Genomic DNA, 27,741 nt, shown 5'->3' with positions numbered 1-27,741 from the left:
ATTCAGAGTTAAAAAGATCTAAAGAGCTTGGGGAATTAAAAGCTATGCCATCCTGGGCTTCCCTGGTGGTGCAGTGGTTGAGAGTCCACCTGCCGATGCAGGGGACACAGGTTCGTGCCCCGGCCTGGGAAGATCCCAGATGCCGTGGAGCGGCTAGGCCCGTGAGCCATGGCCATTGAGCCTTCCCGTCCGGAGCCTGTGCTCCGCAACGGGAGAGGCCACAACAGTGAGAGGCCCACATACCGCAAAAAAAAAAAAAAAAAAAAAAAAAAAAAAGGTATGTCATCCCCATGTCGGCTGGGCTAACCAACAAGAACTTTTAGGAGGAGGTGAAACTTGAAATGTATCTTTAGCCAAATGTTGAAAATGCTGGATGGCCAAGGAGGATGAACTTTGAAGAAATGTGGTAAAATCACAGAGGAAGAAAAATTCATGTTTCAAAGTCGAAATAAATTGGACAGGTAGTTAAAAAGACCATACAGTTTTGATTTAGAAAGATCCTGATTATACCAGGACTCATTTATAGTAAAGTTACTCTACTTAATCTCTTAGATTCTATTAATAATTTGCACAATTATTTCTTATTTCAGTAAGTGGGGAGCTGTCAGTTATAATATTTCACACCATTAATTATAAGATACCTCTTAATTTCAGAGATTTGAAATAGGGAAAAATATATAAACAAGAAATGATGAACTATCTAAATGAAAAAATCATAGTCTTTACATGTAGCCATAAAAATAGTCAACTTTCTTTTCTTTTTTGTTATCTTTAAACAAGCAGTTTATAAGATGCCAACTTGCATAAAGTATAAAGACTATCCAAGTAGTTATTCAAATAATTTCTGCCAACAACTTAGTTGGAGTTAGATATAAAATAACTTTAACAGCAGGCAAGAACAAAATGTTAACATTACTGTGTGCTTGGAAAATGATGAAAGCATAAAAGCTATCAGTTCAATTCACTTGTGTGTTGCTTATATCATAGTATAAGAGGTCTTTTTGTACCTCTCCTGAATTTCAACAGTTCCATTCACTGAGCAGTACCACTTCAATGCGTGGCAGGAAAACTGACAGAAAGCCAGTTACATTTTTTTTTCTCAATTACTCTATTTCCCTCCATCCACTCAGAAAGTAACAACCTTGAGAGACAAAAATTTTACACTGTAAATGCAAATTTCCAATTAAAAGTTTCTCTCCCTATGACTCTGAAATGTTTTTCTCTATTTTCCCCATAAATTAGTGAACCTGTGGGCTCAACTTTTACATAATAACTCCAAGGGTCTTAGTATATGTCATTTTGTCTGACAGTTTGGGGGAAGAAAGCAGTTTGATTATTTTTCTATCAAAATAAAAAGGCAAAACCATCATTATATTTCTCGAAATAACAGGGATTGCACAGGTTGTAACACAGCCTCAGAGAGTTAAATAACCTTTAGGTAGTTATTGTTTTGTTTGCTTTACATCATCCGCAAGTTCATTTTAAAGTGATATAGTAGATTAGGTTTGTTCTTTTCTCCTGTGGAAAATGACAAACATGTTTTTTTTCAAATAGATACAAATGAAAAAACGTGTAGCTAATGGAAAATTGACAGCTGATAAATTATAAATGGATGCATTCATGAATTAGTTTCTGTCCAGGATATGCATACAGCCATGTGGATAAATATGCATACTGAAACTACAAAGTTATGGAAGACAATGCCATCTAGCACAAGAAACTCTGTTCTAGGAATTAGGAAATGCAAGTGAACTTCCAATTCGTTGATGATATGGCTATTTGACACTGAATCAGTTATAAAGGGATATTGAATATCTATCAGATGTTTGATCTACATAACATCAACTGAACAATGTGTTCTCTTTTTCATTGAAATAGTTAAAGAAAAAACCCTGTGGCACTGATACATGTCTCTAATTTGAGGTCAAACTTATAAAATATCCCATCATCAAAATATTTATTTATTATTTATTTATAATATTAATAAATAAATATTTATTTATTAATTTTGTCTTCTTTTTCTTTACAGATTATGAAACTTTATATGTGTCCCAAGATTTTAAATCAAATATGTGTATTTGATTTAGCCAACTTGTAAGGAAAATGCCAAATGCCACAATCTATATACCATTCCAGTTGAAGATATTTTTGTTAATTTTTAAAATAACAAGTGAAAGAGATTCATTATGCCTATTTCCAGTCCATATATAATCCCTAAAATTCTTTTTCGCCAGTGGTGTCACCCTTCTAGTCTATCAACTCTGAATAAATGGTTAAATGCAGTAACTTGACTTCCATGGATTTTCATTGCCCTAGTGTGTCATCATATAAAAATGTTAATGAAGCATGAAGTTGCCAAATAACAAGTATAAGGATATACTAATTTGGATGTGTTTGGATGCATACAATAAGAAACTCAACTCAAAGTATTTCATATGGTGAAGAAAATCTATTACAGCACATTGCAGTTCTATCAAAGGAGGGTAGCTCCCAGGTGGGTGAATTTAGTGGCTCAAAAACTACATCAAGGATCCAAGTTTTTGCTGTTCTTATACTCTGCCATATTTCATGGATTAGCTTTATTTTCAAGGAGGCCCTCCTTGTGATTTCCACTGAAGTTCCATAGGAAGACCTGACAAATTCCATGAGAAGAAGAGGGATATTTTTATCTAGTGTTCAAATTATGAGAGGTAAGGGGAGGCAAGACATCTTTCCCAGAAGCCTCCGCATTCTTCTCTGTCTCTTTATTGACCAGCCATGCTCCTGTGCTCATGCTTAAACTGATTACTGACAAGCAGGAGACTCACAGCTTCCCGGTGAGCACATGACCACGTGGAAAATGTTGGATGGCTGAACAAAATGGATACTCTGTAAGTAAGAAAGACAGGGCTGAACATTTGCTGAGTGGGCACAACATTTAATAAGAGGCAGAGAAAGAAAACAGTGGATAAGTTTCAAGCAGTACAACTTGACAATTTGACTTGTAAAGGGTATACGTTTTCATCCAATATGCCTTGTGGACCAGAGTCAGGCAGCTCCTTACTGACTTGGCCACGATTCCAAAGTTCTATCAGCCCCACTATGCCTCACTCTGTACTGCCCTATTTTATTCTATATTTCTTTAACTTACTATTTTAATTCCTTTAATATGTGTCTTACCTCACCAGGTAGATCTTGAGCCCCCTGGGCTCAGGGCATTATCTCCCTTGCCCCTTCTTGTCACTTTCCTGGCTCTCACTCTTACCCATCCCCCTTTGTTTAAACTTCTTACTGGTCATTTGCTTATTTTGATACCTTAAGATTCTGATGGATATTAAAGTCCTATATGCCTTTGTCAAAGGATGGGAGTAAATTCTTTCATACATGCCTTCTCTGAGTTTAGCCAATGTCAAGTTCATTCTAGGTTCATACATGTCTTCTCTGAGTTTAGCCAATGTCAAGTTCATTATAGGTTCTCAAAGAACTGCTTGTTGAAGAGTACATATATGAAAGAGGTCAGTTAGTGGTGCCCATAGGACACAGAAATAAAAGAAGTTGCTTATTTACTTCTCCAGTAAGCCCAGATTTTAATGTTTTATGGTCTAAAAATTATCACAAAAAATATGTCTTTATCTAAAGTAAAATGGACTCTTCACTAAAAATATACCATTCTGGTACTTTACTTATCCTAGTTCAAAATGGTCTTCATAGAATACCTGTTCCTGTCACCATTCAGTCTTTCTGTCAAAAACCTTACATTAAATATTGAAATATAATAAGCAAGTCATCTGCATGATACAACTGACAAGAGTTAAACTCCCTGGTCCCTTAATCTGAGAAGCCAAAATATCTGTTCTTGATTTTTAGAAGGTAAGGAGTTTCACTTATCTTGAATGTATTAATCAGCAAACAAATAATAAAGAATACTGATGCCAGGATAAATGTGAATTATGAAAAACTGAGCTTTTCTTACAAGAGAAAGAATATACCTGGCTAGAGAAACAAGCATTTCTCATAAAGTTACCTAGCAGCAGTTTCCAATTCAGTAATATATGTGACTCAGGTTTGCAGTCAAATCGTGTAACTTGAAGCTATTCATTAGCAGCATCCTTGTTGGCAGATATTGTCATCTTGGTGTTTGAACACCAAGGGCAATGACACTTCTTAGAGACAACTCTATTCCTCTGCTCCATCTCTCAGAGCCTGCTCATCCTCGGGTCTTTCACATCAGTATGTGTCTTGGTGATCCTTTCAAATAATATCAGGATGTAGAGATAGAGGGCAAGATAGCTTGAGTTAACATTTTCATGTAAATGGAATTGATAAATGAACAGTACTGGCTGGCAGACTATGCCTTCAGCATGGGTGCCTCAGTCTTCCTAGTGAGACTTTTGAATTTAAAACTGAGCAACGTTATTTATGCATTATGTTTCTCTAACTTGATTCTCTCCTTGTCTTACTCCCCAATTCTGACACAGTGACAGGATAGGAAAAAAAAAAGAAAACAACAACACTCAGAAAATTTAGCTTCTGTATCTTGGACCTACAAGAAATCCAAGGTTAGAAATTCTTGTGTTTTTTTTGGTTTTTTTTGGTTTTGTTTTTTGCAGTACATGGGCCTCTCACTGTTGTGGCCTCTCCCATTGCGGAGCACAGGCTCCGGACGCGCAGGCTTAGCAGCCATGGCTCACGGGCCCAACTGCTCTGCGGCATGTGGGATCTTCCCAGACCGGGGCACGAACCCATGTCCCCTGCATCGGCAGGCAGACTCTCAACCACTGCGCCACCAGAGAAGCCCCAAGGTTAGAAATTCTTAAGAATTGATTTAAGATCTATAATAAGTTTCCCTTGAACAAAAGGTAATGGTTTCTGAATAAATGTTTTTATAGAATGTCTTTTTCTTTGTATAGTTTACCAATATAATATCTTTGTTCTCAATATAATATCTTTGCTCTCAAAAGGGAACAATAGATTGACTATAGATAAATTATACAACTGACATTCTCCAAAGGCTAAAATTCCAGAAAATATTTTATACCAGTTTATGGATGAGGAATCAAAAATATTGCTCATATAAGCTTGAATAAACTTACTACAAGGCACAGATATTGATTCATCCAGTGTTAATATTTAAGACTATTTTACCATGGTTTATTAAGTCATGGGTCAACCCAATCAAAAACAATATTAGGAAAACAATGTTCTTATGTTAATGACTAAGTAAATAATTTGAAATCTTATAAGACTTTTAAGGATTATCTTAAAATAGACATATTTCAATGATTAATTATTTTTAATTATTATTATTATTATTTTTGCAGTACGTGGACCTCTCACTGTTGTGGCCTCTCCTGTTGCGGAGCACAGGCTCTGGACATGCAGGCTCAGTGGCCATGGATCATGGGCCCAGCCGCTTCACGGCATGTGGGATCTTCCCAGACCAGGGCACGAACCCATGTCCCCTGCATTGGCAGGCGGACTCTCAACCACTGTGCCACCAGGGAAGCCCATGAATGATTAATTTTTAATTGAAAAATTTATACAAGTATAGGGGTATTCTTATAAGAACTTTAGTTCTGTAAAATAAATTATGGTAATAATTTATTTAATTTCATATAAAAGGCAAAGTAATCCATATCTCACTGAGCTCTATAAGGATGAATTGAATAGTGTATGGGAAGCACTTAAATGTTGCCTAAAACACAGTTCATGTTCAAAAAATTGTTCAGAAATATGTTTCAGCTTACTCCTCTGTGATAGGTAGAATAATGGCCCCTATAGAATTCCACAACCTAATTCCTGGAGCCTATGAAAGTCACTTTATATGGTAAAAAGGACTTTGCAGATGTGATTAAATTAGGTTCTTGTGATAAAGAGATTATCCTGGATTATCTGGGTAAGCCCAATATCACAGGGGTCCTTTTAAGAGGGAGGCAGGAGGGTCAGAGTCAGAAAGAAGTCAATGTGATGACAAAGCAAAGGAAAACAGAGCCAGAGAGAAAATGATGCTCTGCCACTGGTTTTGAAGACAGAGTGAAGTGGCCATGAGCCAAAGGATGCAGGCAGCCTGTAGAAACTGAAAAAGGCAAGAAAACAACTTCTCTTTGGAACCTCTTTGCTGGCACCTTGATTTTAGCCCTGTAAGACCCAATTTTGGATTTATGACCTCCAGAACTATAAGAAATAAATCTGTGCTGCTTTCAGCCACTAAATTGTGACAACAGCATTAGGAAACTAATATACTCCTTTCTGTCAATATTCTAAAATTTCTATGACAGCTTTTCAATTCTTCAGTATTAAGTATGTCTCTGCCTGTGAGTCCATTTTCACAAGCTTTGTCAGAAAATAGAAAAAGCTTTCTTCTATGGCTTTTTCAATGCAAAAAAGAGAAAGTGGGAGAGGGAAGGAAGGAAGAAAAGGAGGAAAAAAGAAGGAAAGAAGAAAAGAAGGAACAAGAAAGTATAAGAGGGAAGGACAGAGTGAGAGCTATAATAAAAAGGTAACATGAGCTGATGAGATGTTTCAGGGAAGGAAAGGCAAACTTTATTGCTACTAGTAAGAAAGTTGAATTTCTGTACAAAGAGCTACTTCAATGTCAAGTATAATCAAGTCTTAACTTGTATAAGTGATATCCAGCATTGCTTTAAGAAAAGAATGAGAAAAATAAAACACCTGTGATGTTGTTCTTCTGAGAAGAAGGCTGATGACAAGAATGACTCAGGCATTTCCAAAAAGTTACAGACATTCTTCTAGAAAGGAGGCGGAGCCCCTACCATTGTTTTTCCAGAGGAACTTTACCTGGGTCAAATGTCAGGGATTCTTATATTTTTGTTCTGGGCGGAATAATCCCTCTCAGTCTCAAGATGGGAACTGAGGGGGATTTAGGAAATACTACCAGAAATAAAGTACAGTTAAGTCCCCAACATAAGAACCTTCAAGTTGCGAACTTTTAAAGATGCAAACATGCATTCGCATGTCCAACCATGTTAGTTCACATGTCTGGCGTACGTTGTCACGTGTGTGCATCCTCGACAAGCAGTTCTGCTTTTGTGTACTTTACTGAACAGTACTATATATAGAGTGCAGTAGTACAGTATCTTTATTTCAAGCCCAGGGTGTCCGGAAGCAAACATAAATGCAGTGGTGATGTAGCTGGGACAGTACTACCCAGACATCACTGGATGGTTTTTAGGAGGGTAGATAGAATTGAATCCAGCAAGGAACCAGAAGCTGTGCCATCAACGTCAGGCATGAGTGAAATTGCAGCTTGCCCTCCGTCTCCTATTGCCGAGGATCCTCCTGCTCTACCATCTCCCACCTCTTCTCCCATCTCCAGTCAGTAACTCTTCTTGTCTGTTCACTCAATGCCAACCTCTGTATGCCAGTTGTTGTACTGTACTTTTCAAGGTACTGTACTATAAGATTAAAAATGTTTCCTTTATTTTTTGTGTTTGTTTTTTTGTATTATTTGTGTGAAAAGTATCATAAACCTATTACACTATAGTACTATATAGCCGATTGTGTTAGTTGGGTACCTAGGCTAACTTTGTTGGACTTACGAACAAATTGGATTTAGGAATGTGCTCTCGGAATGGAACTCGTCGTAGGTAGGGGACTTACTGTACTTTAAATGATCAAAGAGCAACCAATGGTTCACTGTTTCCTTGCTTCACCAGCCTGGGCCCAGGACAACTGACTCTGCATTTTCTCCACCATGAGGCAACCTTCAGAGACTTCTCTGGCATGCAGAAATCAGACTACTTAGAATCTAAGTGAGTTGTAGCCTACACACTTCCCTTCCTCGAGAAAAAATCATGTGTCTGTCATCTCCTTGCTGACTGATTTCATTTAACACCTGATTTTCCTTTTCATTGATTCCATTTAAGAGACACATCTTTGTCATGGAACTGCTTTGTCTTCTGCCTGATCCCCAGGGAAAACTTTGCACTGTCTCTTTAAATATTTTTCACACTTTGGAAAATTTTCAGTGTGTTTGGCTACATAAATTTAAAGAAAATGAAAGAAATCTCATTCCAGTGGTTTTGTGTATAAATCTATCACAGCTTTCCTGTATTGGTTAGCTATTGCTGTGTAACAAACTAACTCAATTTCAGTGAGTTAAAACCAAAAGCATTTAGTATTGTTCAGGAGGCTAACGGTCAGCTGGATGGTTCTTCTGGTCTCAGCCAGGCTCAGGCACACATCTGTGGTCAGCTGTCAGAGGGTACTGGGTGGTTCTGCTGACCTTGGCTGGACTCTTTCACATGTTGCAGAATCAGCTGGCCACAGATCAGCCTGAGCAGCCTGAGCATTAGATCAGCCTGAGCAGGGGAAATACATTCCACCTCTTGAAAGGAGGGGCTGCAAAAGACCTCTGAGGGGTAAAACACTGGGGATAGTTTTAAAATTAAATTGACACCTTTTCCTATGTGGAAAAGCTAGCCCTTGCCCTGCTGCTGCTTTAACAAAGAAACTTTTCTTTAACAAAGAAAATTTTTAAACTTGGACTCTGGCTTTAAACACTGAATTTGGTTCAATGGCTTTCACAATCCAGATGAAAATCCTTTAAAACATGGTCTGTCACTTAACTCTTGCTGTTTAGATCTTCTCCCAGTGAATCAACTGCCTCCATATACATAAAATAATAAAAGCACACTATGTGATTTTAATACTTCAAGTTCATCAGAGTATACCTTTACTTCTGAAGTGCCTTTTATTTAAAATAGATTTAAAAATGAAAACTAAGATACAAAACCTTTGGTTCCTCTTCAAATTAGTAAAGAAGTACACCCTTTGCTTCATTTCAACAGCAAACTTTCTACTAATACTACTTATTATTATTATTAGTTCTTTTGTCTGTGGTCACTTCCGGATGGAAAAGTTTCATTATCTCATGTATACAACAAGTAACTAAGCTGCTTCAAGTAATAAAGCAAGGAAGTTTTGTAAGAAGAATGATGAATGATTTTTTTTGCTTCCCTTTTAGTGCCTAGAGAGGTTATTTAGCACTAGAATATACACTTTGTGGAACATAGCAATTTCTTCCTGTTTCACAATGAGTTTGCCATTGGTTTTTGTTTTGGGGTTTTTGTTTGTTTGTTTGTTTGTTTTGTTTTCAATTAGTGTAAATTTTCTTCTCAGAGATCTCAGACATTCATTTTTCATTTGAAATTTTAGGATGTTTTCTCCTAGTAAGGGCACCAGCCTGAGTCTGCGGGTCACCAGTTTTCTCCCCAGCCTCCAGAGGCTTTCTGTAACTCTCAGTGTCATTTTTTACATGAACAAGTTTTAAAGGAACAAACAATTTTACATAACTTTTGCACATTCATTTATCTGGAAATGTGTCATTTGTCTCTCAGGAGACGAATATGCTCCTTTCATTGTGGCCTCATATAGGCTGCAGAGCAAGGAACTGTTATGTAAAAATGAGATAAAAATCAAACCTAAGGGACAAACAAATAGCTCATAAATTCTTTGTCTTCTTCCCTTTCCATATTTTCTTTAAGTACTTTTACTTACTAAAGTCTCATTTTCAAATATTTATGCAAAAAACTGCTGGAAAAGACTTCCTTTAATTACAATACACTCTTGTTAATAGCTTGGAAAGGGCCACTGGCCCCTCTGGGCTTTTCTTTGGAGTTGGTTAATTATGGATACATTAGAAGGAAAGATTCAGTTAACCAATGGGAATATTTTTGATTAAGACTCCTAATCTTACAAAACCTAACTTCTGAATTCCCCTTAAGTGGTAAAGGGACACACACTCCTTTATGAGGCAGTAATCCTGTACCCTGGTGGCTAGACAATAAAAAGCAGCTGCAATGCATTTTAGAGTTCCTTGCCCCCTCCCAACTCATTCCCCCCAATTTTAATTTCTCAAGAGATAAAGTCCTGAAATTATTCTAGCCGAAGGCACACACATCTATCTTGAATCCTTCCTTTCTTTTCTATCTTAGAGAAGCAAGTTGGAACAATATCATGTCTCTTTGTTGAGTTACCACATAGAAACACTCAAAGAACATTGTCTCCACTGGGTCTGACTTACTGCTCCGGTATTAAGAAGTCAGTTTCTCATTATAATTATAGCTAACCTTTTTTGAGCTCTTACTGTGTGCCAGGGAGGAAAGCTGAATTGGCTCTTTAAGTGTGTGAGTACTCAAAGGCTTTGCTTTAGGGCAAGGTGTTGAGAAATCAGTTCCAGGTAGAACCACTACCTGGTTCTTGTTTACCTGGTGGTTCCAGGCAACCACTCCCTCCTAACTGCCTTATTCCTGCCAAATTTCTTTTTGAAAAAAAAAATTGCTAGGAGATGTAAAATGTTTGCTGTCTGCATTTCTTCAAGTGGTGCTGGGAGATGTAGAATATCAACTCTTCAGGATACAGACTTTCTGTTAACTCCTTCCATATTCCTTAGTCCAGACCTTTCCAGGCTGCTGTCAAGGAGGCTGGCTGCCTCCTTCATTGAAGCTCCTTTGCAGGCATTCTAGGCTGTAACCATTTACAAAGTGCTTTACCAATGTTATTTCATCCACTTTCTCTCAAGTGGAGTTTTGTTTAACTTTCTTCTTCTTCTCCTGATGCCTCCATCAACCTCCCAGCCAACACACATTCTCTTTGCAATTGTGCATGTTACTGGAAGAAAGACCCCTTCCAGGGCCTGAGAGGGGGCTCTTGTCTAACACTCAGAAATGAATTGTCTGAGGAGACACTTGCTGACAAAGCAAAAGACTATTGGAAAGGGGTACTACTCGAGCATCAAGTAGCAGAGTAAGGGAGCTCAGGAGAACTGTTCTGCCACATGGTTTGCAGTCTCAGGGTTTTTGGTGGTGAGGTTAGACTTCTAGCTTGTCTCTGGCCAATTATCTTGCCCGTGTCCATATTTGGTCGGATTCAAGGCCCTTCCTGCAGTGTGCATCTCTCAGTCAAGATCCATTCCAGAGTGAGGGTTTCTGGGAGGTTTGCAGGAAGTATTGTAGGCTGGTGTCTCCTCCCTCCTTTTGGCCTCTCCCAAATTCTTCCAGTTGGTGGCAGACTGTCAGTTCCTCTTCCTTACTGGGAGCTCCTGTTGTGAGATAACTCATGCAAGCGGTTATTATCGTGCCTGGCCAGGGCAGGCGGTTTTGGTCAATGGTTCCCTAACACATTTATACCTTTTAATTCTATTTTCTGAAAACTTAAAAGGACCCCAAATGAGGGGGAATAGGGTTGCCCAATTTGGCAAATAAAGTACAGGACACTCAGTTACATTTTACCTTAAGGTAAATAACATTTTTTCAAGTATAAGTATATCCCATGCAGTATTGAGGATATACTTATACTGGGAAAAGAATTTGTTTATCTGAAATTAAAATATAACTGGATATCTTATAGCATATCTGACAACCTTAAGAGGGGTGTCTCACTACCTGCACATACAGGCTGCTATCTTTAAGGAGAACCTTCTCTTAGATTTATGATACTTCCTTTCACATCTCTAGTGATCCCAAATGCCAAGAATTTATGAGTGTGGACTCAAGGTAATTTTCAGCTCCCTCACAGTCTTTTCATTTCTGTGGTTGCTCTCCAGTTATATTCCTTATCACTTTGTTTGAATAAAATCTAATATGTTGTTACTCTAAGTGACCTTTCCTCGGCCTTTTTCTGAGATAGTAATAACGAGAAGACTAAAATCCATGCACTTATAAAACCATATTTATTAATGTTTACACAGAATCCCTTTTGAAGTTCAGGCTCAGTAGAAACAATTCTTTCATAGTTCATGCAATTTTACCAGAAGGATAAAATGGGGACATTGTTTCTTTTTCACTTAATTAATCTGGATTGCTGTCATTTAGCACATGCATGCTCCTTCACTGTAGCAAGTAGAAACAGAGTATAGTTATACAGTTACATGTGGATGGCATGGTTTTATTGTCATGAAATAGAATGGACTTAATTGACAACTAACTATGCTATTCAATTACTGCCAGAAAAAATTAAAATAAAAGGCAATCAAGTATTCCAGAAACAATTTCATCATTTGAGGCAGATCATAATTTGTCCAACGTATAGGCCTAACTGCTTTAAACAACTTATGAATGCTTTCATTTATCTTTGAATTAATTGGAAAATTTAGTGGAAAATGTTAATTTGGAGGAACACCTTAAATTTACATTGTTTACTGTAAGACAGACTCTGGTTGTTAATAAGTTGTGTGTGTTGTTTTTTAATAATCTAAGATAACTATTTGGTTACACTAACTACAATTTTTCTAGAGTCAAGTTATTGCCACAGGCACTGCGGTGCTGAAAGCTGAAAGGTCTTCACTGGTTGTTGATTTGTTTGTTAAAAGTGAAGCCCATGTGACAAAATAGATAGCTAGTGGGAAGCAGCGGCATAGCACAGGGAGATCAGCTCAGTGCTTTGTGACCACCTAGAGGGGTGGGATAGGGAGGGTGAGAAGGAGACGCAAGAGGGAGGGGATATGGGTATATGTGTATATGCATAGCTGATTCACTTTTTTATAAAGCAGGAACTAACACACCATTGTAAAGCAATTATACTCCAATAAGATGCTAAAAGAAAAAAAAAAAGGGAAACCCAAATTAGTTTTGGATGACAATTTAGACCGTGTTTGCAAGTCCTTCTTGGGATCCCTTTGTATGAAAGCTGGGTGACTTTTGTTTAAGCCTTCTTCTGCAACAGGTTCCTCACTGCTCAGAAGATTTCCATATGGGCTAGCTGAATTTCAGATTCTCACAGGATAAGAGACCTAGAACTTCTCACTACTTAACACTGTGCCAAAGTTCAGGCAAGAGAAATACTGTGAATGGACAAATACCAAGCAGATGCATCATCTATCTATTCCCCTCTGCTCCACCCTCAATCTGCTTGGAAACCAGGACTGTAAGAAACCTGGAATTTATTTACGCCATTTTATATTTTCCACCTTAAATTGGCATCCTCACTGTGTCATACTATTTTTTTCTCATGTAAATAACTCTCAGAGAAATAGAGTTATGAAAATCATGGTTATATTTACTACCAGAATATTGTTAGGGTGGTGAACACTCCATTACCCAATGTTTTCCTTTTACAAAGACCCAGAGATTTCTCTTGGATCCTAATACCAAGATTAACGATGTTTATCCTTGGAAATCCATGTATTTGTATCTTCTGAATACTGTGAATCTGATGACATGTTTACATCTTTTCAATGCTTGCTGGAAAGCTCAGAGAAAAATCTGCAGATGTTGAGCATAGTTTAGCTCAGAGCTAAAAAATCATTTTTATCCTTAGGTACAACACCCAAGGCATACTTTATTTATTTCATTTATCTCTTCCTAGGTTTCACTTAACTTTATTTTCTTTTTTCCTAATTTTCTCACCTATTTTCTTTGTAGTAATTTTATGTTTATAGCAAAATTAAGAGGAAGATATAGAAATTTTACATGCATCCGCTGCCCCATGCATGCATAGCCTCCTCCATTATCAACATCTGTCACCAGTGTGGTACATTTGTCACAACTGATGAGCCCTCATTAGGGTTCACTCTAGGTGTTATACATTTTGTGGGCTTAGACAAGTGTATAATGACATGTAGCCATCATTATAGTACCACACAGAGTATTTTCACTGCCCTAAAAATCCTTTGTATTCTGTCTATTCATCCCATTGCAACTACAGATCTTTCTACTTCTCCATAGTTTTGTCTTTTCCAGAATGTCATATAGTTAGAACAATACAGGATGTAACCTTTTCAGATTGGCTTCTTCTGCATATTAATATGAATTTAAGGTTTCTTCATGTTTTTCCATGGATTGATAGCTCATTTCTTTTAAGCACCAAATGCATAATATCTCATCTCGAGATACCACAGTTTATTTATCCATTTACCTACTGAAGGACACCTTAGTTGCTTCCAAGTTTTGGCAATTATGAGTAAAGCTGATGTAATCACTTGTGTACAGGTCTTTGTGTTGACATAAGTTATCAGCTTCTTTGGGAAAATACCAAGGGCATGACTGCTGGATTGTATGGTAAGAGTATATTTTGTTTTGTATGAAATTGCTAAACTATCTTCCAAAGTGGTTGTAACACTTTTTAAAATTTTATTCCTACCAGCAATAAATGAGAGATTTTGTTGCCCCATGTCCTCATTAATGTTCGTGTTATCATTCTAACCTATTTTTAATACCTTTAATTTTTTAGGCACCAGGATTAAAGACATTATACGTAAGACATTTTAAAAATACAAGAAATTTAAATAAATTAAATCAATTAAGATAATTAAAAATTTTTTAATTAAAAGTATCAATAGCAGAAAATCCTTTAACAGTTTTATCATGTACCTCTCTCTACATATGTGTGTGTGTGTATACACAAATATATGTAACCATGCAGGACCCTATGGGACCTCCCTGGTACAGACCCCTCCCACATATCATCTGCTTTAACTCCTCTCTCAAGTATCCAGATAACAGTACCTGATGCACATTTCCTGAGTTGTTTCACAGACGCTAAAATCCCCACCAAGTGGTAGATGTTAACTTGATGACCATCAACACATAGCCCCCAGGCCCACTGGAGCCTAAGATGTCACACTGTGACACCATCCTATTACCTCACCATCAACCAATCAGAGTTGTTCAGGAGCTGATCACATACCCTGTGACTCCCCTCTTTCACTTGGCCTTTAAAAATGCTTTCCTGAAAACCATATAGGAGTTCAGGTGTTTTGAGTGCTAGTTGTCCTGGACTCCTTGATTGGCGCCCTGCAATGAACACTGCACTTTCCTTCACCACAACCTGGTGTCAGTAGGTTGGTTTTATGGCATGTGGAGGTGAGCAGACCCAAGTTTGGTTCTGTAACATAAATATGTAAACTAAAGCATGCATATTGTGTACAGATTACTTTTGTACATATTTTTATAAAATTCTTTTTTAATTTAAACACCAATTAAATTTCCCAAATATACCTATATAACATTGTATTTTATGAATGTGTTTTAGTTTAGTTAAACATCCTTTTATATTGTTGGACATTTGGGTAGTTTCCAGACTTTTGTCATTAAAAATAATGACAACTCTTTTTGAACTTTACCTTGAATATGCCTTTAGGTCAATAGTCTTAAACATGACTGCACAGTAAATTATTCTGCCTAATAATCTCTTTTCAACTTTTGAGACCAAACAAATTCCACTTTTTCTAGAGAGAATTTCTAGGGAAACCTGACCCACCTTACCTAGAGAGAAATAATAATATTTTCCTATATGTTCCCATAGACTTTTTATATATCCTTGAGAGATGTTAAACTTTTTTTTAGTATATTTATTTCAATAACTATGTATTGTGCTAAAAATCATTTTAACCAGAAATATACATTAGAACTTTACCCTTGTGGACTTAAAAAAATACTTTCTGAGTTCTGTTTCACCTAAGGATGTAGAAAATTTGAAGAGAACATCATTCTCAACCTGACAATGAGAAAAAGCTGGGTAATCAACTAAATTATAACTGTATTTTTGAGTTCATCAGAGAGTTGATGACCCCCTTCACCACACAAGCAAAAGAGGAGAAGGTGGTCATTATAGAAACTAATAAGAGGAAATCAGCTAAAACGTTAATAAATTCATAAAGGTCAAGTGTGGGCTAGTGTTTTCCTTTGAAATAGCTGAAAGCCACAGGCACAAAGAGAGTTTGTGTCCACTTCCAAGCTCTTTTCAAGGGCTTCCACCAAGTACTCAAGTTTGGAGCAAAGAGAGAGAGTCCCCTCAGTGGTACAGGCTTGCAAGTGGTGATTAGTGGGCAATGGAGGACAGGCGTGGCTCACTGCTCACTTCTCCAGACCCTTCTTTCATAGGAAAGGGCATGAGGCACCCTTATCTCCTGGACTTAAAGAAAGATACATTGCATCTGTGCAAGGGGTAGAAGTAAAAGCCTCTAGCTGGCAGAAAACCCTCATAGGACCTGGATCCTACAAGAATACTAAACAGAGTTCTGCTCCCTCTAGAAAGAGACAGGAAAACCTCTCTTGCCCCCAATCTACCACAGGTACAAGAAAGAGTTTTGCTGCCCTGGGAAAGAGGAGCAAGAACACTGAGAAAGACCCTACCCAAAGCCTAGGTGTACAAACTAGACCAGAAAAATCAAGAATTCCCCTGTTTCCACCACAAGGCTAGCACCAGATAACAAACAACAGTACCTAGTCTATGAAATCTGTGGAGCACTGAAGACAACGATAACAACACAAGTCCCAAACCTGGCACAACTTGTTAATAGATTGACTCAAACTTCCCTCCCCATCCTCACACACACATACACAACAATCTCTCCAAAAGAAAAGTCATACCTTTCTCCAAGAATAAATACTATCTGCCTCAGTTTCTACTGACATTCTAAACACAGAATTTAGCACTCAAAAAAAGATTAGAATACAAAAAGGTGAGATAAAAAATCAGACTCAGAGATAGTAGAGCTATTGGACAGGGACTTTATGACTGATATGTAAAGGAATCTAGTAGAAAAGGTAGACAAAAATGCATAAATATTTAGAGAATTTACCATAGAGATGAGAGTCACATGACAGTGTTAGAAACAAACTACAGAGTATTCAAGATGAAGAAATTCTTTGATGGGTTCTTTAGTCTACTGGATACAGCTAAGAGAAAAACAAGTAAATTTGAAGATAGATCAATTGAAATTAACCAAACTGAACTACAATGAGAAAACTTAAAGACTAAACAATAACAAGACAAAATAGAGCATCCAAAAACTGTGGGATGATATCAAATGATCTAACTCATGCATATATGGAGTTCCAGAATGAGAAGACAAAGAGATTAGGACAAAAAGAATATTTGAAAACATTATGGTCAACAGTTTTCCCAAATTAAAGAAAGACCACAAACCACAGATCCATGAATTTTAAAGAAATATTTAAATACTAAGCAAATCAAATTTAGATGCATCATACCTAATCTAAAAAACAGAGATAGGGAGAAAATCTTGAAGGCATCAGAGAAAAAGAAACACATGCAGAGAAACAGATAAAAATTAATTCAGACTTCTTTTCGGAAACCACATGTATTAGTTTCCTAGGGCTGCCTTAACAAATTACCACAAACCAGGTGGCTTAAAACAATAAAAAAATTTTCTTACAGTTTTGGAGGTTATAAATATAAATTCAAGATGTCAGCAGGACCACGCTCCCTGCCTTGGAAGGCTCTAGGGAAGAATGCTCATCTGCAACTTCCAGCTTCTGGTGGTTGCTGAAATCCTTGGCATTCCTTGACTTGGAGCTGTATCTCTCCAATTTCTACATCTGCCTTCTTCCTCCTGTATGCTTGTGTGTCTCTAAATCTCCCGCTCCTTATAAAGACAGTTCTTGGATTAGGGGTTACAGTAATTCAGAATGGTCTCATCTTAACTTGATTACATCTCCTAAAACCTTATTTCCAAATAAAGTTTTATTTACAAGTATCTGTGTTTAGGATTGTCATGTATCCTTTGGGGAGCACAATTTAACCCTCAACAGATGTCCAAGAAGATTTAATTAACTTAATGTGTAATCGAAGTTTAGATATTGGGGAAATTTATTTGTTAAAGCCCTAAATTTTGATTAATTGGTTATGTAAATATTCTTTGAATATTTAACAAAGTGTAACTTTAGTGTTTAAAAAGTAAGCTCTTTGTTTAATATATTGACAGGATAAATAATTTTTCATTAAACCAAGCAAAACTAAACAAAAAGTACACTCCAAACCTTTTGAACCTGAAACTACATGTATGGGGTTCATTATCTGTAAATTTAATGTTGTCAGAGAATGTTGATGTACATATAGAATTAAGAACTATTATACAAGACTGTGGGTCTATAAAGAGGCAAGGACCTAATTTGACATTCCTGAAGACTGACATTGAACTTACTAGTTATTTGTAATGAATTAATGAAGAAAAGAAAGGCTTGGAGTAAGAAAAATAAAATCACCCATTGTTGTCAATTTGAGTACAAATAACTGAAATCTATTATTAAAAAGGAGGCAACAGGCCCCAAATGGAGTCAGTTGTGCTAAACCCCATGTCAACAAATCAATATTTAATGACTAACCTAAATGAAGTTTCAACTTCCCCAGCAAAGTAACATGTAACCAGTCAACCTGGAATTACCTGGTTGAATTAGCCAGGTAATTCACTTGACAGACACCTTCCCCTCCCCTTAGAAGGGAGACCTTGCCTGAAACAATGCATTCTTTGCTAATCATTTCCTTGTTGAACCCTCTTTCTGCCATGAAAACCCTTTCATTCTCTACAGCTCTGTATATCTCCTTTCTATTTGCTAGATGGGATGCTTCTGAAATCATGAACGTTTTAATATAACCAGTTTGGTCTTTAAATTTACTCAGGTGAATTTTTACTGCTTAACACAATTCTATCAAACACTTAGAGAAGAGCTAATACCGATTCTTCTCAAACTCTTCCAAAACATAACAGAGGGAGGAGAACTCCCAAACTCATTCTACAAGGCCACCATCACCCTGATACCAAAACCAGACAAAGATGTGACAAAGAAAGAACACTACAGAACAATATCACTGATGAACATAGATGCAAAAATCCTCAACAAAATACTAGCAAACAGAATCCAACAGCACATTAAAAGGATCATACACCATGATTTAGTGAGGTTTGTTCCAGGAATGCAAGGATTCTTCAATATATGTAAATCAATCAATGTGATACACCATATTAACAAAGTGATGGATAGAAATCATATGATAATCTCAATAGATGCAGAAAACCTTTCTACAAATTTCAACACCCATTTATGATAAAAACTCTCTAAAAAGTAGGCATAGAGGGAATTTACCTCAACATAATAAAGGCCATATATGACAACCCCACAGCCAACATCATTCTCAATGGTGAAAAATTGAAACCATTTCTTCTAAAATCAAGAACAAGACAAGGCTGCCCACTCTCACCACTCTTATTCAACATAGTTTTGGAAGTTTTAGTCACAGCAATCAGAGAAGAAAAAGAAATAAAAGGAATCCTAGTCGGAAAAGAAGAAGTAAAGCTGTCACTGTTTTCAGATGACATGATACTATACATAGAGAATCTTAACTATGCTACCAGAAAACTACTAGAGCTAATCAATGAATTTGGTAAAATTGCATGGTACAAAATTAATGCAAAGAAATCTCTTGCATTCCTATACAATAAAGATGAAAAATGTGAAAGAGAACTTAGGGAAATACTCCCATTTACCACTGCAACAAAAAGAATAAAATACCTAAAGAGACAAAAGACCAGTGTGAAGAAAACTATAAGACACTGATGAAAGAAATTAAAGATGATACAAACAGATGGAGAGAAACACCATGTTCTTGGATTGGAAGACTCAACATTGTGAAAATGACTATAATACCAAAAGCAATCTACAGATTCAATGCAATCCCTATCAAATTACCAGTGGCATTTTCCACAGAACTAAAACAAAAATTTCACAATTTGTATGGAAACACAAAATATCCTGAATGACAAAAACAATCTTGAGAAAGAAAAACGGAGCCAGAGGAATCAGGCTCTCAACCTTCAGACTATACTACAAAAAGTTACAGTAATCAAGACAGTATGGTACTGGCACAAAAACAGAAATATAGATCAATATTAGAACCCACACATATATGGTCACCTTATCTTTGACAAAGGAGGCAAGAATATACAATGAAGAAAAGACAGCCTCTTCAATAAGTCGTGCTGGGAAAACTGGACAGCTACATGTAAAAGAATGAAATTAGAACACTTCCTAACACCATACACAAAAATAAACTCAAAATGGATTAAAGACCTAAATGTAAGGCCAGACACTATAAAACTCTTAGACGAAAACACAGGAAGAACACTCTATGACATAAATCACAGCAAGATCTTTTTTGACCCAGCTCCTAGAGAAATGGAAATAAAAACAAATGGGACCTAATGAAATTTAAAAACTTTTGCATAGCAAAGGGAACCATAAACAAGACCAAAAGGCAAGCCTCAGAATGGGAGAAAAAATATTTTCAAATGACAAATGATTAATCTCCAAGATTTACAAGAAGCTCATGCAGCTCAATATCAAAAAAAAAACCAATCCAAAAATGGGCAGAAAACCTAAATAATCATTTCTCCAAAGAAGCTATACATATTGCCAACAAACACATGAAATGATGCTCAACATCCCTAATCATTAGAGAAATGCAAATCAAAACTACCATGAGGTATCACCTCACGCCAGTCAGAATGGCCATCTTCAAAAAATCTACAAACAATAAATGATGGAGAGGGTGTGGAGAAAAGGGAACCCTCTTGCACTGTCAGTGGGAATGTAAATTGATACAGCCACTATGGAGAACAGTATGGAGGTTCCTTAAAATGATAATAATAGAACTACCTTATGACTCAGAAATCCCACTACTGGGCATATACCCTGAGAAAACCATAATTCAAAAACAGTCATGTAGGGCTTCCCTGGTGGTGCAGTGGTTGAGAGTCCGCCTGCCGATGCAGGGGACACAAATTCGTGTCCTGGTCTGCGAAGATCCCACATGCCGCGGAGCGGCTGGGCCCATGAGCCATGGCCGCTGAGCCTGCGCATCCGGAGCCTGTGCTCCGCAAAGGGAGAGGCCACAACAGTGAGAGGCCCGCATAATGCAAAAAAAAAAAAAAAAAAAGAAAGAAAAGTCATGTACCACAATGTTCATTGCAGCACTATTTACAATAGACAGGACATGGAAGCAACCTAAGTGTCCATCGTCAGATGAATGGATAAAGAAGATGTGGCACATATATACAATGGAATATTACTCAGCCATATAAAGAAATGAAATTGAGTTATTGGTAGTGAGGTGGATGGACCTAGAGTCTGTCATACTGAGTGAAGTAAGTCAGAAAGAGAAAAACAAACACTGTATGTTAACACATATATATGGAATCCAAAAAAGCAAAAAGAAAAAATGGTTCTGATGAACCTAGGGGCAGGATGGGGATAAAGATGTAGAGAATGGACTTGAGGACACAGGGAGGGGGAAGGATAGGCTGGGACGAAGTGAGAGAGTAGCATTGACATATATACACTACCAAATGTAAAATAGATAGCTAGTGGGAAGCAGCTGCATCACATGGGGATATCAGCTCGATGCTTTGTGACCACCTAGAGGGGTGAGTTAGGGAGGGTTTGAGGGAGACACAAGAGGGAGGGGATATAGGGATATATGTATACATAAAGCAGTTTCACTTTTTATACAGCAGCAACTAACACAATATTGTAAAGCAATCATACTCCAATAAAGATGTTAAAAATTAAATAAATAGATAAATAAATAAATTTACTCAGTTGTATTTTTGTTGTTTAACACAATCTATCTCTCAGTCTTTAGTCTACTTCTATTCTGATTTCTTTTCATTATTGAACCATAATTGAACTCTACTTTTTCAGGGTTCTGATGACTATTCTTTCTTTTTTTGATGTGCTGTTGAAAAGCAGTGTGTGTGTGTTTGTGTGTCTATTAGTTGTGTATACATTGAAGATGACCTGTAAGTATATAAAGAATGTATTGTTGAATTGATCCTTGTTTCTAGGCTTATGAGCAGCTAGTGTGATATATGAAAAATGACCTTAATGCAGAGTTTTTCTTTTCCAGGCCCTGTAGTTGTGTGTGATGATGTAGCCCAAGGTGAGGGTCTCTTCACTTTAATGCTGTCTTTTGTCCCAGAGGCAAATTTTGCTTTATTTACCCCAACGGACATTGGAATACACTCAGTGATATTTTATTCATGAAAGTAGACCTCGTGAATATAGCTCACAATACACCAGAGAGACAAAAATATAACTACAATTGCACCTAAACTAGTCTGTAGTTGTGTAACAAATGGACACACAAATTAAATTTTCACTGCTAATGCCTGACTTAACTCCATCCTCATTCTCTGGTTTGAAATTCTGATAACGTAATTAGTTTATCTCAGATTTGCTCATCAAAGATTACTGAAAATTGGAAGATATCAGGACTTCTTAAGCAATATCTGTCATACTCAGGGAGGATTTTAAGGTTAAATCAACAACTTTGTACCTATTATTTTACATTGTATTAGATTTAATGAATTTCTAGGTAGTTTTATTTTTCCTTGAGAATTGATTTATCCCACTATGGACATGACTCTACCTCCTATACTTTCCCTTAATGTTCTATGGTAAGTCATCCTTGTGCTGAAAAACTTTCTGTTTTCCATATGATTGATCTTTTAGGTGGTGGATGTGACCTCGATGAAACAGAAAAATCACACCCTTTCATCTTTGGTTTCATCCTCTGAAAGAAAGAATTGAGCTATTTAACAGTTCTTGTGAACTGTTCAAATTTCCTCTGGGGGGAAGAAACCAGCTGCTTTCAAAGCTCTGAGGAGTCTAAAAAATGCTCCTGGGCTCAAGAAAGTAAATAAAGTGCAGTAAAGACTCTCAAAGACTGCTCTGGGGGCCTGAGATAAAAGTTTAGTCACTGTGAGAATCATTGAAACAAAAACCTGTGGAAAACACAGACAAAATCAGGAAGAATATCTGTTCAGTTAGCTGAAGTGTAACAATACCATTCATGATCCTGATGAAGTAATAGACTGAAAGAAAATATGTGTGATTTCTTTCCAGAATCTGTGAGCTTGCAGGTTAAAAATAAAATTTACTTATTCTTGAGTTAGATTTATTAATATAGACTCTCACATTTGCTCTTTAATCTCTCTTTATAGGTTCCTTTTTTTTTTACAACAGGCTCCTCCTTCCTTGTCTTCTGGATTCTGGACTCCCCACTTCAAATCTAACCTGCATGCTCACATAAAAATTTAAAAAATTGAAAAGTAATGGAAGATACTATTTTCATAACATTCTGTGGTACACAGACCCTTAGATGACCTCCAATCTTCTTCTGGGTGTCACACACCCATGTAGACCTTTCTCACACTGAATAGTGTTTATTCTGTGTGTTATGAGATTAAATTTGGGGCAGGGATCTTTCTTTCTTTCTCTCTTCCAGGTGTGCCACTACATTCTTATGCTATTGTTTCTACTTGAAATATGATTGGTAACATCTTAACTGCTCTTAAAATCCTTACAGTGATATTCAAGGCCTTTCAGGTATGGACTCTTACCTACCATTTCACTTTTATCTTCCACTGAAAGTGGACTGCTTCAGATTTAATTATATGCCTCACAAATAGGACTGCCAGATATAACAAACCAAAATCCAGGAAACCCAGTAAATTTAAATTTCATATAAACAATAAAGAGTGTTTCTTCAGTATAAATATATCTCCTGTAACATATGGAATATATTTATCTTAAATATTATTTGTTGCTTGTCTGAACTATAAATTTAACAGAACATTCTGTATTTTGTCTGGAAACCCTACCAGTGTTCATGTTTTTCCCTTTATCTTTCATATCTTTCTCCATCTCTATATTGAAATCTTATCTATCACTCAAGGAAAATCTTAAATGCCACCTCTATTCTGGACTGTTTAATGGTTGTCCTGAAACAAATAAAAGCTTTCCCATATCTCAACTTTTGTGGAATTTGTATATTTTGAACTCAAAAATAACAGTATATAAATCAACAGACATTAGGGGTAATTTGGTTGGCTGTGAAATAACACCTGATTTATTGAACACAAGTTCTGATAAAGCGTTTTCTGTAGTATTGTGATAATGCAATCTCTACGACCCTGGTGAAATATTTGATTAGCTGACAATCTTCTCACTAGTTCACTGTGATGTAGCAGTTTTCACTCTTAGTTATTGCTCAACAAGAGTTCATTTCATTTTTTTCCCTCCAACCTGTTTGTTGTAATCACATAAATTAACTAAACAATGAAACTTGAGGGTGAAATTGTTATTTTTATGAAAATTAAAATATGTTTCAAAAATCTCCATAAAGGCAAGTTGCTAAGAAAAAATATTATTAAATTGGATGTGGAATTAAAAACAAAAACTGCAAAAGATTGAGAAAACAACAACAATAAGATCCTAAATGATACTATATTCAGATTGCTTTAACTATATTTAAATTCTTAATTCACTTTAAAGGAGTGAATACTGGAAATTCTAGGTGACATGTTATTAATACAGTTTATGTTGGAAAAAGGAAAGGAGTTCCAGTCGGTTCAACTATACTCACACACAAAAAAGTCCTGGGTATACCATAAAGGGTAGATGAAGGAATATATCTTTTTAGGCATGGGTTCAAAAATAAAATGATTACCGTAAATAGGTATTCATCTATGCTATCATTTTAATTCAATATTTTATTTTACTTTTTAATTGAAGTATAATTGACATATATTATATTAGTTTCAGATGTACAACATAATTATTCATTTTTATACAATGCAAAGTGATCCCCACAACAAGTCTAGTTACAATCTGTCACCAAACAAAATTACAACATTTTGTTCTTGTGATGAGAACTTTGAAGATTTACCTTCTTAGCAACTTTCATATTTGCAATACAAAATTATTGACTATAGTCACCATGCTGTACATTAGATCCCCATGACTTTTTCTATAACTGGAAGTTTGTACCTTTTGATTCCTTTCACGAATTTCACCCAAAAACCCTTCCCTCTGACAACCACCAATCTATTCCCTGTATCTATGAGTTTTGTTTTGTACTGTTTGTTTGTTTTGTTTTTTAGATTCCACATATAAGTGATATTATACAATATTTGTCTTTGGCTGATTTATTTCACTAAGCATAATACACTCCAAGTCCACCCATGCTTTTGCAAATGAAAAAAAATTTCATTCTTTTTAGGACTGAGTAGTATTCCATTGCACATAGATACCACATATTCTCTATCCATTCATCACTTGATGGAGACACTTAGGTTGCTTCCATATCTTGGCTATTGTAAATAATGCTGCATCAACCACAGAGGTACATATATCTTTTCAAATTAGTGTTTTTTTTTCCTTTGTGTAACTACCCAGAAGTGGAATTGCTAGTTCATATGGTAGTTCTATTTTTAATTTTTTGAGGAACCTCCATACTGTTTTCTATAGTGGCTGCATCAATTTACATTCCCATGAACAGCACACAAATGTTTCCTTTTCTCCACATCCTGGCCAACTTTGTTATTTATTGTCCTTTTGATAATAGCTGTCCTGAAAGGTGTGAGATGATATCTCATTGTGGGTTTGATTTGCATTTCCTTGATGATTAGTGATATAGAACATCTTTTCATATGACCATCTATATGTGTTCTTTGGAAAAATGTCAATTTTGAACCTATGACCATTTTAAACATCAGATTTTTTTTATTGATTTGAATGAGTTTCCTATATACTTTGGATATTAACCCCTTATTGGACATATGATTTGCAAATATCTTCTCCCATTCAGTAGGCTGCCTTTTTATTCTGTTGTGGTTTCCTTCACGGTGCAGAAGCTTTTCAGTTTGATGTAGTCCTATTTTTTTTTTTTTTTTTTGCTTTAGTTGTCCCTGCCTTTGGAATGAGAGCCAAAAAATGTCACTAAGGGCGATGTCAAGGAGCTCATCACCTAGATTTTCTTCTAGGAGTTTTATGACTTCTGGTCTTGCACTCAAGTTTACAATCCATTTCAAGTTAATTTTTGTGTATGGTGTAAGATAGTAGTCAGTTTCTTTCTTTTATATGGGGCTGTTCAATTTTCCAAACACAATTTATTGAAGAGAATGTTTTCCCCACTGTATATTATTGGCTCCTTTGCCATAAATTAATTGATCATATATGTGTAGGTTTATTTCTGGTATCCCTATTCTGTTCCACTGATCTGTGTGTCTAATTTTATGCCAATGCCATATTGATTTGATTAATATAGCTTTGTAATATAATTTAAGATAAGGGCATGTGGTATTTAAGCTTTGTTCTTCATTCTTAAGATTGCTTTGTCTAATCGGGATCTTCTGTGGTTTCATACAAATTTTAGGATTGTTTGTTCTGTTTCTGTGAAAAGTGCCACCAGAATTTTGATAGGGATTGCATTGATTCTGTAATTTGCTTTGGTTAATGTGGACACTTTAACAATATTAATTCTTCTAATTCATGAACGTTGACTATCTTACCATTTATTTGTGTATTTTTCAATTTCTTTCATCAATGCCTTATACTTTTCAGTGTACAGATCTTTCATTTTTTGTTTAAATTTATTCTTAGGTATTTTATTCTATTTTTTATTCAGTTGTAAATATTATAGTATAAAAGTGATGTTGGCTTTGTAGAATAAGTTTGGAAGTGTTCCTTCCTCTTCAATTTCTTAGGAATAATCTGAGAAAAATAGGTGTTAACTCTTCTTTAATTGTTTGGTAGAATTCAGCAGTGAGGCCATCTGGTCCTGGGCATTTGTTTGTTGGGAATATTTTATTATTGATTCAATTTTATTACTGGTATCAGTCTCTTCATGTTTTCTATTTCTTGCTGATTCACTCTTAGGAGATTGTAAATTTCTGAGAATTTATCAATTTCTTCTAGGATGTCCCTATTGGTTTTCAAAGCCAGACCTTCTGGGGGCTCACCCAAGGGTTTGGGTGCCTGATGTGGGGTGTAAACCCCTTGCTCTTCAGGAATAAACTCTGCATTTGTGAGACCCTCCTGATTGTGGGTCTCTGCATTAGGAGTGGCGTTTTGGCAAGACCATGTCTCTGCCTCTCCTAGCCATCTCCACGTGGTCCTTTTATCTTTTGTTATGGATGAGCTGTTAAGTTAGTTTTCAGGCCTTTTCTGCAGGAAATTGTTCCACATGTAGCTACAGATTTGTTTTGTCCACTGGTACAGGCAAGTTCAGGGTCTTTCTATGCCACTATCTTGAACTACCTCCCTTGATTCAATATTATACTCAAATAAGGTGTACCAAAGTTAAAATATTTATTGGAAAGTTAAATCTATTTAATAACACTAACATATCTCAAGAAAAAAATATATAAATAGAAGATTCTCATTCACAAAGATACTTTGAAATAAAGAGTACAAAATATTAAACTCAGTAAGGGAACATATAGATTTGCTCAGGGCAGAAGAAATCTTAATTTAGACACTTGGAGTATTTGCATTGCATTTATTGAAAACTCTGTAGCCCTTGAACTCTTTCACACTATCTAAGGTGAGGACCTTGTGTCAATTCATCTCATTTCCTTTCCTATTGATAATGTTTTTTTTTAAAAAAAACAGCCTTTTATTTTGATTTTTATTTGACATACTTCCTAACCTATCTACCGAGATAGATTGTGGCTAAGTAGATGATGGAGAATTGGAGTTTCACTGTTTTCTGAAAGTTACCTCATGCTCAAACTAACTTTCTAATGTCTATCAGGTTTTTTTTGGTATGTATATTAGTGCATGAGCATTGATTTCACTGGTTCTCATAACCTTTGAGAGAAATTAGCCCCTGGTTCCTTCAAAGAAGAAAACAAATTTTGCAACTTGACAACCTAACTTAAATAATTCTGTTTCTAGACAAATTCAACACTGTTTCACCCAATAATAGCAATACCATACTTGGCAAACTTCTGTAGTGTGGCGGTCTTTTATTGTAATGCTCATAGTACCTTCTGATGTATAATTATCTATGCACACACTTTATCTCCCCTACTGTTTTGTGAAGTGCTTGAGGGCAGAAATTTATGTCTTCTGCATAATTTTGTGAAGTTCCTGGCACATAGTGAGCTGCATACTGAATATATTTGAGTTAAACTCAGCTGATAAACTTCTTGATGTC

This window comes from Mesoplodon densirostris, chromosome 5, assembly GCF_025265405.1.
Source record: "Mesoplodon densirostris isolate mMesDen1 chromosome 5, mMesDen1 primary haplotype, whole genome shotgun sequence".
Taxonomy (NCBI): domain Eukaryota; kingdom Metazoa; phylum Chordata; class Mammalia; order Artiodactyla; family Ziphiidae; genus Mesoplodon; species Mesoplodon densirostris.
The sequence above is the reverse complement of the archived record's forward strand: the minus strand, read 5'-3'. Positions refer to the sequence as shown.